Source organism: Rattus norvegicus, chromosome 1 (genome assembly GCF_036323735.1).
Source record: "Rattus norvegicus strain BN/NHsdMcwi chromosome 1, GRCr8, whole genome shotgun sequence".
Taxonomy (NCBI): Eukaryota; Metazoa; Chordata; class Mammalia; order Rodentia; family Muridae; genus Rattus; species Rattus norvegicus.
Window position 1 is genome coordinate 197,654,909 of NC_086019.1, and position 12,961 is coordinate 197,667,869.

General features: G+C 45.7%; 1 long non-coding RNA gene across 1 annotated transcript; it reads left to right on the top strand.

The window, feature by feature from the left end:
- The first annotated feature begins 706 nt into the window (after positions 1 to 706).
- LOC134485186 (uncharacterized) lies at positions 707 to 4,816 on the top strand. The gene is made up of 3 exons (XR_010063174.1): positions 707 to 3,218; positions 3,624 to 3,770; positions 3,862 to 4,816. It is a non-coding gene; the product is annotated as an uncharacterized LOC134485186 (long non-coding RNA).
- Positions 4,817 to 12,961: the final 8,145 nt, after the last annotated feature.

A 12,961-nucleotide genomic window follows, 5' to 3' on the forward strand; every position in this document is an offset into this window, starting at 1 on the left:
AGGTCTTCAGCTGTTCCTGTGGGCCTGTGTCTTGAATTCACCAGGCAGCTTTCTTGCAGCAGAAAAGTTGGTCTTACCTGTGGTCCCAAGGCTCAAGTTCGCTTGCGGGGTGCTGCCCACGGGCTCTTTGCGGCAGCAGCAACCAGGAAGACCTGTGCCGCCCCTTCCGGGAGCTTATGCAGCCTCAGGAGTGCCCACCTGACCAGGCGGTGAGGTCTCTTTCCCACGGGGTCTGGGAGCAGAGAGCTGCTGCGGGCCGGGATCCGCGGGTGTGGGACTTCCGGTAAACACAGGACGTGCCCGGTCCTAGAGGAATTCTGCCTCTGTGTGTCCCGATTTCACCAGGCAGCCTTCTTGCAACAGAAAATTTGGTCTTACCTGTGGTCCCGAGGCTCAAGTTTGCTCTCGGGGTGCTGCCCACGGGCTCTCTGCGGCGGCAGCAACCAGGAAGACCTGTGCCGCCCCTTCCGGGAGCTTCAGTGCACCAGGGTTCCAGATGGCCTTTGGTGTTTTCCTCTGGCGTCCGAGATGTATTTACAGAGAGCAGTCTCTTCTGGTTTCCCAGGCTTGTCTGCCACTCTGAAGGTTTAGCTCTCCCTCCCACGGGATTTGGGTGCAGAGAACTGTTTATCCGGTCTGTTTCCTTCAGGTTCCGGCGGTGTCTCAGGCAGGGGTCCTGCCGCTCCTGGGCCATCCCCCACGGGAGCCCCGAGGCCTTATACAGTTTCCTCTTGGGCCAGGGATGTGGGCAGGGGTGGGCAGTGTTGGTGGTCTCTTCTGCTCTGCAGCCTCAGGAGTGCCCACCTGACCAGGCGGTCGGGTCTCTCTCCCACGGTGTCTGGGAGCAGAGAGCTGCTGCAGGCCGGGATCCTTGGGTCTGACATGGTTGTTTTTAACTGTTCTGTCTAGGTCTGTGCTGTTGTTTTAGAGAGAGGATTTACAGAAAAGCCATAAGTACTATCTTACTGGGGCTTTGTTTTGTTTGATAAGTTAAGCCTGCAGTCATGCTCCTCATATTTTTCCTCTTTACAATTTTTAAAAAAATTTGACACATATATGTATTGCAGTGGTTCTGTCAACTTGATATGATCTAGATTAACCTGGGAGGTAGGCATCTGGTCATGCTTATGAGGCATTATGATAACTAAGTAAACTGAGATGGAAAGATTCATCCACTGTGGGTGGCACTATTCCCTAGGCTTGGAATTTGGACTGTTTAAAAGGAACAAATGAGAGAGCTCGTGCTGGTCTGCTTCTTGATCATGGATGCAATGTGACCATTGCCTCAAGCTCCTGTTGGTGACTTCCCTGCCACCATGGACTGTGGGCCAGACCAAACTCTTTCCCCCTTAAGTTGTGTCTGTCAATGTATTCTAACACACCAACAGGAAAGGGGAGTAAGGTGTAAATATCATGTGAAGAGAATACTCTTCTTCACACCTCTCTTGTTTCTGTGTCTTTCCTCCTCTACTTTCCTCAGTCCTCATGGTTAAGTTTACTTTTGCTTTCATATCACTCAGATCTTATCTTATGCAGCTGTATAAAACCCGGGAACTGCAAAGAAGAGAAAATATATTATATTTGCCGGAGGCATTTTGGAGACAGGGTCTCATGTAGTCTAGGCTGGGCTCAGAATCAAAACATAGACAGAGATGACCTTGAACTTCTAACTCCTAGTCCTTAATGCTATCTTTAAAGAGGAAGTCTTGGTCAACTCAGGTGTCATTCTTCAGGACTCCGACATCTTGTTTCCTGGAAAAAGCTTTCTCACTAGTCTAGAGCTCAGCTGGCCAGTGAGCCCCAGTGGAGGGAGACCTAAGTTTCATGAAGAATCATGAGAACAGACAGTGAGAATTGCAGTAGAAGAGGCTCAAAGGAAGGCTACACAGAATTTCCATGTGGAATTTAGGTCTAGTAGGAGAGTAACAGTGGCAATGAAGGGAAAGGCTAAGGAAGGTTAAGGAAGCTAAGGTGTCAGCCTGGAATAGGGTATTCTGTGAGCCAGGTAGGTTAATGAGGAAGAAGGCAGCTTAGGGTGAAACTTCAGAAGAACCCAGTGGACAGGCTGGAGGGTGGGACTGTGACTTTCTGGATATTTGCAGGAAATCGGAGTTTCGAGAAGATTACCCCAGTCTCTATGGATGTAGGTAAATCATGGCGGGAATGAGATGGGTGAAGCTGTCCAGCAGCGGCTATATAAATGGTCACACCAGGAAAGTGGCAATGTTTCTGGGGCCCTTAGCATCACAGCCCAGGTCCTGACATCCCCAACAAGTTAGGTTTGGCTACCTGTCCTCTGTAAGCCAATAAAATGGCCAGGTACTGGCGGAAAGCTGAGAAAAACGTATTCATGTGTCTACACTGGGATGACAAAAGGGGAGGTCCAAAGACCTCTCCCCCATCTCCATCTTCCAGTCTGCATAAGATGCTTAAGTTTAAATAGAAGGCAAGATGTTTGCATAACCTATCAGTGCTGGTCAAGGTACAGTCCCACTCACCATTAGCCCACCATTGTCTTGGCTCCCAGTCTCTCCTGCAAGGAATTGCTGACAAGTCAGAACTGTGTGAAAACTCTTCTTTGGCCAGTACCAGGGCCTCAGCTTTCTCTCTTCTCTTGGCATGAGAGTCCTGGGGAAATTCTGATTTCTTGAGGACCGCTGTTTCTGTGTGACAGCGGAGAGCGGTGCATAAGTGTCTTCAAAATGTCCTTATCTTGGCCATGATTGTTTCAGGAGCACCAGCCAGAGGAAGCAGCAGCAGCAGCAACAGCAGCAGCAGCAGCAGCATGTAGATGCTGAGAGGGATGCTGAAGCATCATCCCTATCATTAATAACTTAATACTTTAATTGTGTTGCCATGGTACAAGTTGTAAATATTGAAACTTGGGCAGTGTAGACTAAGATGGAGATCAGGCCTTCTCACAAAGAAAGATCTAGCTTGAAAAACATCAGACTGTTGATTCAAAACTACTTTCTTATTGTGCCTTTCCACAGTCCCCTGACGGAGGACAATGATGCCAGCCAGCCCTTGGGAAACAACAGACTTGATTCCAAGCAAACAGCTCAAAACCTGTGTCTTTGAACGACCAGCAACACTCCATGTATCCTGCCAAATAGGCATCGGGCTCTAAAAACCGTCATTCTCTAAAAGTCACTTTCATTTTCCCACCAGGCTAAGGATCTATGAAAAGGGAGAGGCCAGCTTCTTCAGAGATCATGGTGAGAAAAACTATGCAGGAGGGACAAACGCAGAGGAGCTAAGGGAGGTGACAGCTCAATAGATGTGACAAACAATTGTGCATTTCAAATGGCCAATCACAAGCTGAACAACCTGAAAACACCAGAGGTCCATTATGCTGGAAATAATGGTCTCTGGACAAGGGATACTTAATGGCTTGCAAATTTAGATACAAAGTAAATATTCGTCTACATTCAACTGGTAACTTTTGAGTTCTGGTTGTTTTAAACGGCAGGGAGAGCATTACCTGGAACAGTGGGGGCACTTTCAGAGAGAAAGAAGGAACAAATAATTCATCTTCCATTTTAATTTCACTACAATTGCGAAGAGAGTGGCAAGCTACAAATGTGAATGATACACGGAGGGTATCGTTTTTTACATTCCAGAGTATCTCCCTGTTTGGGAGGAATTGTTCTCTTACTGGAACTGCTCACAAAGCAACCTATTATATGGTGAGAGGGACCCTCCAGGCACCATTGAAATTAATATGAAAGGAACAATCCAGAATGCCAAGCACAGTGCATAAAACGCAGGTAGGTGGTGGAAGACAGATAAGCAGCCCGGGAGGGTTAACTCGCAGAATCGGAAGCTGCAGAAAGACGTGTTATGTAATTTACATTACAGCCAGTCACGATTTCAGAACCGGTAATGAAAAGCTCATAGAGTTAAAGATTGGATCCATAAAAGCCACAAAAAGCCATGCAACGCAAGAGGACCAAACGATGGGTAAACAAAACAGACAAAGGAAAAGGAGCAGAGAGCAGGAGGAGGAGGCTGGACCTGCTTTCACAGTCATCAGATCTCGCAACCCCACCTGCACGCTGCCTGTCGCAATGTGTCTCAAGGTGTGTTAGTCTAAAAGCAGGGTTTGGCAACCTTTGCGAACCTGGTATTTGGGGCCGGATTGTTCTTTGTTGCAGGTGACAGGAGTGGGGGTTGTTGGTACATTGTGGGATGCTTAAGGGCACCCCAGGCCTGAACCTACTGAATACCAATAGTACCCACAATCGTAACAACTAAAACTGCCTCTGTTGCTACCAAGCATTCCTATGGAAGGCAATCTGTCCCCTTTGCTTAAAGGGAAGCAATGACAGAAATGACTCCAGGGAGCTGGAGCTGTAATTATATGCATACCCTTTCTAAAGATTTTTAATTTTTTCTTGTGTGTGTGTGTGTGTGTGTGTGTGTGTGTGTGTTTTGTGTGAGGGTGTCTTATATGTGGATATGCCTGAGGAAGCCAGAGGAAGATGGCAAATCCTCTGTGGCTGAAGTTACGGGGAGCTATGAACTGCCATGTGGATGCTGGGAACTAATCACCAAGCCACTTCTCCATCCCTCATTTAAGAAGGACTAATTAATATAATGTTAACTTTGGCCAAAAAAAAATCCAAATTAATCTAGAGCAGTGCTGCAACCATTTAATACAGTTCCTCATGTTCTGGTGACCCCAATCATAGCATTGTTTTTGTTCTTACTTTGTAGTTGCAATTTTGCTACTGTAATGAATGGTAATGTAAATATCTGATATGTAAGATATTTGATATGCGACCTCAGGTTAAGAACTGCTGCCCGAGAGGGTAAAATAATAGTACATTAATATACATAACACATTGTAAGTATGTATATGTATATGTATATGTATATGTATATGTATATGTATATGTATATGTATATGTATATGTGTATGACATATACATATATGACATATATGTGTATGACATATACATATACATATACATATACATATACATATACATATACATATACATATACATATACATATACATATACATATACATATGTATTCTAGAAAGCTCTCTGATGATTTTGGCTCCCAGTCTAAAACAACCAGGTAGGGTTTGGTCTCCTGTCCACTCATATATCAAGCAATGTTTTGTCACACACGAAAACCATACGCTAGGGCAATGACAACAATAGCTTAATTGCATGCTTCCCTTGGTGTCGTACAAAAAGAAAAGTGAGGTTTAAATCACAATGAAAGGGAAGAAGACAGGCAAATGAGAAGCAGGTAGATAAGACTAATGCCCTGGGGTCATTCGGGTGGTCATTTGGATGCCACAGGCATAAAGATTCTCTCAGAGTAGGCTACTCTCCAAGACTGCACACTAGCTGCATGGCCATCGCTGGGAATTGGACTCCTTTGCTAAGCAGAAATAGGATGAGAGCATTAATTCCATGAGGGCAGGAATGGTAGCTCAGTGATAAGCATCTTTGGATCTGGAACACCTGGCCTGGTGTCTGCTCTGCAGTAGTCAGTCAGCTAATGTTCCTTGAATGAATGAATGAATGAATGAATGAGGACAGAAATACTCACATTCAAGCCCATGGGCTACAGTGACAATGTCTTAACAAAGCTTCTCGTTATCTCTAGGCTGCAGGCATCTCCATGATTGGCCTGTAGTCAGTAGTCAGTGGTCAATGAATGTGGAACCCTGCATGGGACGATTCTGGCTGTGTTATTCAGGCAACAAAAGCCATCTAGTTCCTGCCCAGGCAAGCATACTGCATGAGTCCTTTGTCCAGACTGCAGAGCATGGTGTAAGGATCCTGTTTGCCTGCTCACAAGTGTCTCTGTTCTTCAGAACACTCCTCCACCAAGACCCAGATGAAGACATATTGTGGGGAAAGACGTCTACACATGTTTTACAGAGGATAACACCACTCAGTGCTCAGTGAATGAAGGCACATGCAGGTTTGGGTCTTCAACCCTGTCCCGTTCATAGGAAATTTCTGAAATAGCCACTCTTGTGTAGAATGTGACTTTGCTGCCATGCTGCAGTTTGGGCAAAGGCTATGCAAATGTAATCATATGAACCATTGAAGAGTTTGTTCTAGTCTTCAATGGCATTATCTGTCATTTTGAGACTTTTAACATCTCATTTCAAATGAAAAATCAAGTGTGGGTCAAAAAAGAAGAGTGGCTGGAGGAATGGGGAGACTGTAGTCCTGGGAGGAAACAAACTCTCTCAAAGATGAGGGCCCACGAGTGGCATGCTCCGTTACACATTAGGCTGGTGAAATGACAGTGCCCAGAAGCTACTGAGAATGGTAATGACAGGCAATAAAATACCCCTTTAAAAACTCCAGCAAAAGATCAAGGCAGTAGATTGTAGCAATGCTATAAAAACCAACCACTAGCAGATTAGCAGAGGCAGGGTGAGAAAACCCAACTGAAAATTACTCAATCATACCAAATGCTGCAGGGAACCGAGGCCAAGAAAGCAATTGAAACCAAACAGAAGCAAGGTGTGTTTGTGCCGTTCAGTGGTTCAAATGCCTTGCAGAGATGATTCAGGGTTTCCAGTCCCAATTTAAGTAGGGTTGTGGGGCAGGGTGGTGAATGAAACCTTTACTAGGAGAAAAAGTAACCCAGGATCTTTCTGTTCCCATCCCACCACCCCAAGTAGTCTTACCAGGAGAACCCAGGTCTCTCGTGAGGATTTCAAGATGCCCTCATAAAACACAACATACACTGTGCAAAATTGTTAAGCTTGATTCAACAACATATGTGACAGACCTCTTAAATTAATTGCATTCAATGTTTTCAGTTGTAGAAGATTTCTGACTCATACAGGCAGTAATTACCTTTAATGGTGTTCTTGGGTCTTTGATGATAAATTAGGCAACAGGGATAATTTGATAGCTAAGTTTGCAGTTAGTCACGGGTACCCTCAATGACCTATGTAAGTTACTTTTTTTTTTTTGCAAGGTCTAAAAATTACACAGGTTAATTGCATTAACGATTCCATACTGTTAGAACAGAGATATAGTTCTAAAAATAAACTAGCTTGGCTTTCTTTTAATAATTGCTTGTCTCTCCATGAAGTAGTGGCATTACACATGCTAGTTCTTTGGCTGTGAACGGGGAAGGCTCAGACTTTCACTGAGCTCACAGTGTGACCCACCACACCATCTTCTCAGTGGCCCTGTGTAGTGATACACCCTCGCATCCCACAATGGAGGGGAGGCAAGGCAGAGGTGATGTGGCTTCTCCAAAGAAGGGGAGACTTTATCTCATCAGTGACATGAGATACCTGTTGATGTGCTCTGGCTCAGTCAGCAGTTGGGAATGGCTGAGGGGATTCGAGCCAACCGATCCAAACAGGTCTCCCCTCATTACTAAGGAATTTGCCCAACCTTGGGGTTCTAGTGGAGCTGACTTCAGAGTCTAGAAAGGAATACCTGGCTCTGATCAGCCTCTCACAGCACGAAATGATACTGTTAAACCAAGAATCTCTTTCCTGGGTTTTGAAGACCCAGAAAGAGATATCGTGTTACTTAACGTGAGGTGAACGTGCCTGAGAAAGGAATGAGTGGACAGTGGTGGAGCTCGGGGGAGACACTGCCTCCTGAGCATTCCAACCAACCCCAAGTCAGCAATTGTTTTCATCAATTAAATTCTCCACAACATGAATTCTGTTAGTTTTTGTGGGGAAAAATGGCCCATGCTACCAGACAAAAGAACGAGTTAGGTTGAGTGAGCCCAGACCCTGTAAATTCAGGATTGAGAACAGTAGAGATGGGGTCACCCCCTGCCTGCCTCTATATGCTGTGGAACACACAATCACAGCACCCCGCTGAGAGGACCATGACAATTAGTCATTTAGCATGAAAATCTGGGAGTTCTCCATGCTAATGAGGTATCTAGATAGGCCGAGGGTTCAGCCACTGAGCTTCCCTTCCTGGGCACTCCTTCCTGCAAAAGGTATTCAATCCTTGGTTCACCATGAGTTAGACTTATGCATCCACATCCACCATCAGATAAAGCAGATTGAACAAGCAAGCACCATGTCTTCATCAAGGATTATTGCAGGGGAAACCTTCTCTCTTCCAGCCCTTTCATACTCTCAGCGCTCATTGGAAACCAAACTGAGTTTCCCCCCCATCCCAGGTTTATGGCTCATAGATACCCTGAGGGGAATTGTAGACCAGAAAGCCCAGTTCCTATCTCCCAGCTGTATGCCAGCCATACCTGGGTACACAGGAGACTAGGAACCATAACAATCGTCCCAGGCTCTGCTGCTTCCGACCTGGAAAAACACAGACTAAGGATTACCATTACGGACTGTACCTCTGTTCTGCCTCCCCTGAGCAGCTGATCTGAGGCGCTCCAGGCACACCAGTGGCAAGGCAGACAGTCAGTCCTGCAAGTTTTTCCAATATCCCTGTCTTGTTCCATGATCCCATCTAAGATAACCAAGCCATATTGGTTTATTCTTGAGGGCTTTTTTTGACTTTCCAGATGGTAGCAATTTCTCATATTTTCCCTTTTTGTGTTGGTCTTGACAGTTCTGAGGAGTTCTGGTCAGGTATTTTGTACAACATCTTTCAGGCTTGTCTTGCCTAACCCTTTTCTTACAGTTAGATTGAAAATATAGGTTTGTGGGAGGAAGACTAATGTCTTAGTTAGGGTTTTACTGCTGTGGACAGACACCATAACCAAAGCAACTCTTATAAGGACAACATTTAATTGGGGATAGCTTATAAGTTCAGAGGTTCAGTCCATTATCATCAAGACCAGAGCATGGTAGTGCCCAGGCAGGCATGACGCAAGGGGATCAGAGAGCTCAAGATCTTGTTCCGAAGGCAAGCAGGAGGAGACTGGCTTTCAGACAGCTAGGACGAGGGTCTTAAAGTCCATGCCCACAGTGACATACTTCCTCTAACAAGGCCACACCTACTACTACAAGGCCACACCTCCTAATAGTGCCACTCCCTGGGCCAAGCATATTCAAACCACCACAACTGGGTAGTAAGTGACCTTATCTCATTTTGTATCAAAGACACACAGTCAATCATTGTCATGGAATGCCCTCCTCTCTGTGACCCCCAGGGAGACACTATATGATCTTGGTGATGAAGGAAGGTGTGAACCTTGGAGAACTCTGAGGTAGCTTGGCAGGAGGATGCCAGAAAGAACCCAAGATGAAACACAGGCTTTAGGTGGGTTATTTGGAGTGGGTCTAGAGAAGCAGAGGTTTCCATGGCGATGTAAGCTGTTAGGAAGCAGGACAATTCTATGATTGGGTATCTCAATAAATCTCATCTGCAGGGGTGAGAGACTAGTACAAATCTCACTAAAACTAAAAGCATTCATGATAAAAAAAAAATGTGCACCTAAACAGCAAACCACTGTTATTGATCTATTTCCCATGACCACAACAAACTGCCAGAGCCCCACGAGGTACTTCTTGGGGTAAGAGGTTTGCTTAGCTCAACCTCTGAAGAACACAGTGCAGGCTCTGGTGAGTGCTCACCGGCCATGTTACCTATGGTGAGTGTATCATGGCAAGAGTGTTAGTGGGAAAGGGAGCAATCATGTGGGGTGCCAGAAAGCCACAAGTAGGGAAAGGCCTGGGCTTTCAAAACAGGAACTTTCAAAGAAGTTTGTTGTATAACTGACATCCCCAAAAGAACTTGATCCCTCTTATCAGTGGTTCCACCAATGGCTTCGTCATCTCCTCCTAGACAGACAGACAGACAGACAGACAGACAGACACACACACACACACACACACACACACACACACACACACACACACACATTATTAGTGTGATTTTTTCCCTCTTGTTTGCTGTCAGAACCCAGCCCAACAACCTACATGGAGAACCACTGTCTGAGCATGCTGAAATGCAAGAAAGTCTTCGGCCACCTGGCTATTTCACTTCTGTACAATATGAACTTACATTTGGAACTGAATGTTTTCTTCTTGTGTTTCTGCCTCCCGAAGAATAAATACAGCAAATCTCCAGCCACAGGCACACCAGTCCTTATTTCTCCCAATCTACCTACTTATAGATGCCTACAGCCCTCAGAACTTTACCCACAGGGAGGGGGAGAAGCTGTCCCTGGTGAAGAAGTAACCGTCATTCATGGCTGGTGAGAGGGGAACTGTAGCCATCCCAGCAGGAATGAAGATCTAAAGTCACCTGTGCCTCTCTTCCCCTGGGCTGTCAGACTATTGAAACAATGGCCCCAGGAATTGGAGTTTCCCCAGCAATCTCAGTGTCGGTCAGAGAGGAACTTGTCTCTGGAGAAGAGATGCCACTGAGTCCTGACCATTGTTAGACTACTTGGGAGGAGGTGATGACCCCAGGGGAAGGATGGATCAGTCATGGTGGGACCATGCCTGGACCAGGATTGCTCGGATGTACTTCTCAGTCTCTACTTAGACCCCAACCTTATGTCAGAACCGTACCTCAGACTGAGGAGTAGGCATCATCACTAAAGCTCTTTTTAGTGAGCTGCACTGCATGTCCTTGTGGTATTCACTCTGACTCTTTTTTAAGTACTTCTCAGGTGAACTGTATGAGTCAGACTTGGAAGAACCCCAGCCAGGTCTGGAATGTGGTCAGCGGCAGAGTCCTTGGGGAGCCCCATGGTATCTAGCACTCTGGCCTCTTCCCTAGGTGACTTGCTCCAGCACAAGCATGGAGAAGAATTTCAGGATGAGTCAGTGTGAAGAAGAGTTAAAGTTTATTAAGATAGAGAGTGGGGGGACCGCTCAAGGAAGGTCAGGCTTACCCGTTACTGCATAGACATGGACATGATTTGTATGGCTCTCTGCTAACATCGCTAAGGGTTATTAAGGGACTTTTCCTTTCTTTTCTTCATTTTGACAAGACAGAGTATAGGCTTTCAGGTGCCTTGGATAGGATTAAATCTGATCAAAACCAGGAGCCACAGGGCTGCACAGGGGCACGGGAATTCTCTATAAATGGGGTTTCTGGATTCCTACAGAATATCAGGCTTCTAGCTGGGAAGGGTTTGTCATTCGTGTTGGGATTCTTGATGCTGTGCTTGATGAGGCTTTAACTAGACGCCTGGGCATTCTCTCCTCTCTCTCTCTCTCTCTCTCTCTCTCTCTCTCTCTCTCTGTGTGTGTGTGTGTGTGTGTGTGTACGCGCACGCACAGGGAGACCTCTCTTTCTCTTCCATAGCCCTATAATTTCCATTTTTCTATCCTGCCTCAGTGGGACTCCAGGAACCTCTTCTTCCCCTGGCTTTCATAAAAGGGAAGCTGGGATGAGACACACACACCACGCACACACAAATAGCTATTACCTTCTCAACCAGGATTGGCTCCGTGTCTGGCTCTCTGGTTCAGTTGGGCCGTACTCCCTCTGTCATTTCTCCTCTTGGGCTTGAGCTTCAGGACACAAGAAGAGCTTCAGAAGGCTACCCTGGATGTCTTCGTTAGGGTTACTATTGCTGTGGGTGGCTTCACAATGGCACATGTGTTTGGAGACTTCCTGAGCAAGGCTTTATGTCCTAGCTCAACCAGTGATGTCTGTAGCCATGTGGTCCATAGCCTAGGATGGGGACACTGGTAGAATAAAGCACCCAAAATTCCCTCTTCAACCATTAGGTGACAAAGGACAATGACTTCCTTTATCAGCCCAAAGTGGATCAGCTGTTAGGAAAATGCAGCAGGGACTCAGAGTCTGAACTGTAAATGACAACCTTATCTTCGAATCCCTTGGATATTCCCGTAAGAACAGACTCAGAAAGATGTCTTATCTGTGCTAATAAACCAAATTCTACGGTTTTCCAGGCACTGTCTTCTGTATTGATCAAGAATCTACTGGAGCATTGGTTCGTGTGTCACCTTGGACCCAAGTGTGCATCTAGAGTATATAGAGTATATAGTATATAGCTATCTTTCTTGTTCTGACAAAAGTAGCTCAAAGAAGGAGGGTTCATTTTGGCTCACGGTTTGAGGGTACAGATCATCATGGAGGATGGGGGAGGTGGCAGGAGCCAGAAGCAGCTGGTCACATTGCATCCACAGTCAGGAAGCAGAGATCGATGAATGTTGCTGCTTGCCTTGCTTTCTCCCTTTGATTCAGTCCCTTACCTCAACACAGGGCATGGTGCCACTCACATTCAAGATAGGTCTTCCCACCACAGTTAAGCCCAGTGTAGAAACTCCGTCATAGACAAGCCTTGAGAGATTCAGCTCTAGCTAGCTGATTCTAGATCCTGTCAAGCTGACAATAGTTACCATCACAGGGAGCCTCAGGGCCCACCTTGCTCTCGAGGAGAACTAAGCTTAAAAGCCAAGTACTCCTCTGTGTATTCCCTTGAATGACTCACTCTCTCACACAACAGGAGCAGCTCACTGATAGATGGAGGGTGGACTTTCTGGCCCTGCTGGTGATTTGAAGAAAATGGGATGCCCTTTAAAAAAAAGGGGGGGGAAAAAGGCAGGAGCTTTTGTTCTGCACCAGTAAGATAGAGTTCTTTCATTCGGCAGTCAGCTTCTATAGCACAAGCATTCTCCTGTGTGGAAAATCAATAAAGACAATAAATGAGAGGCAATCCCATTGAGGGCTGCTTACTAAGTGATTAAATGTTTCAAAGCCCAAAGACTCACATGCTTCGGGGAGACAGATCGGAACGAACATATGTAAACGGAATTAATGCTCAAATAATTTTCTAGTTACTTAGCACAAATATGCGATTATTAGTACCACCAAAATTTATGTTTCAATATTTATCCCCATTTTTCTCAGGATGAAACCTTTAATCTACTTTTCTGACACAGTTTGAAAACAGACGTGAGAGTCTTTTTGAAACCGTCTTAAGCTTTTGTGGAGAGGCTTTGTGGATATTTGGTTTTGGGTAAGACGGGATGATCTCTGGGGTCCCCATCTGATAAGAGAGGCATGCGGTTTTACAAATTCAGAATTTGCTAGGAAA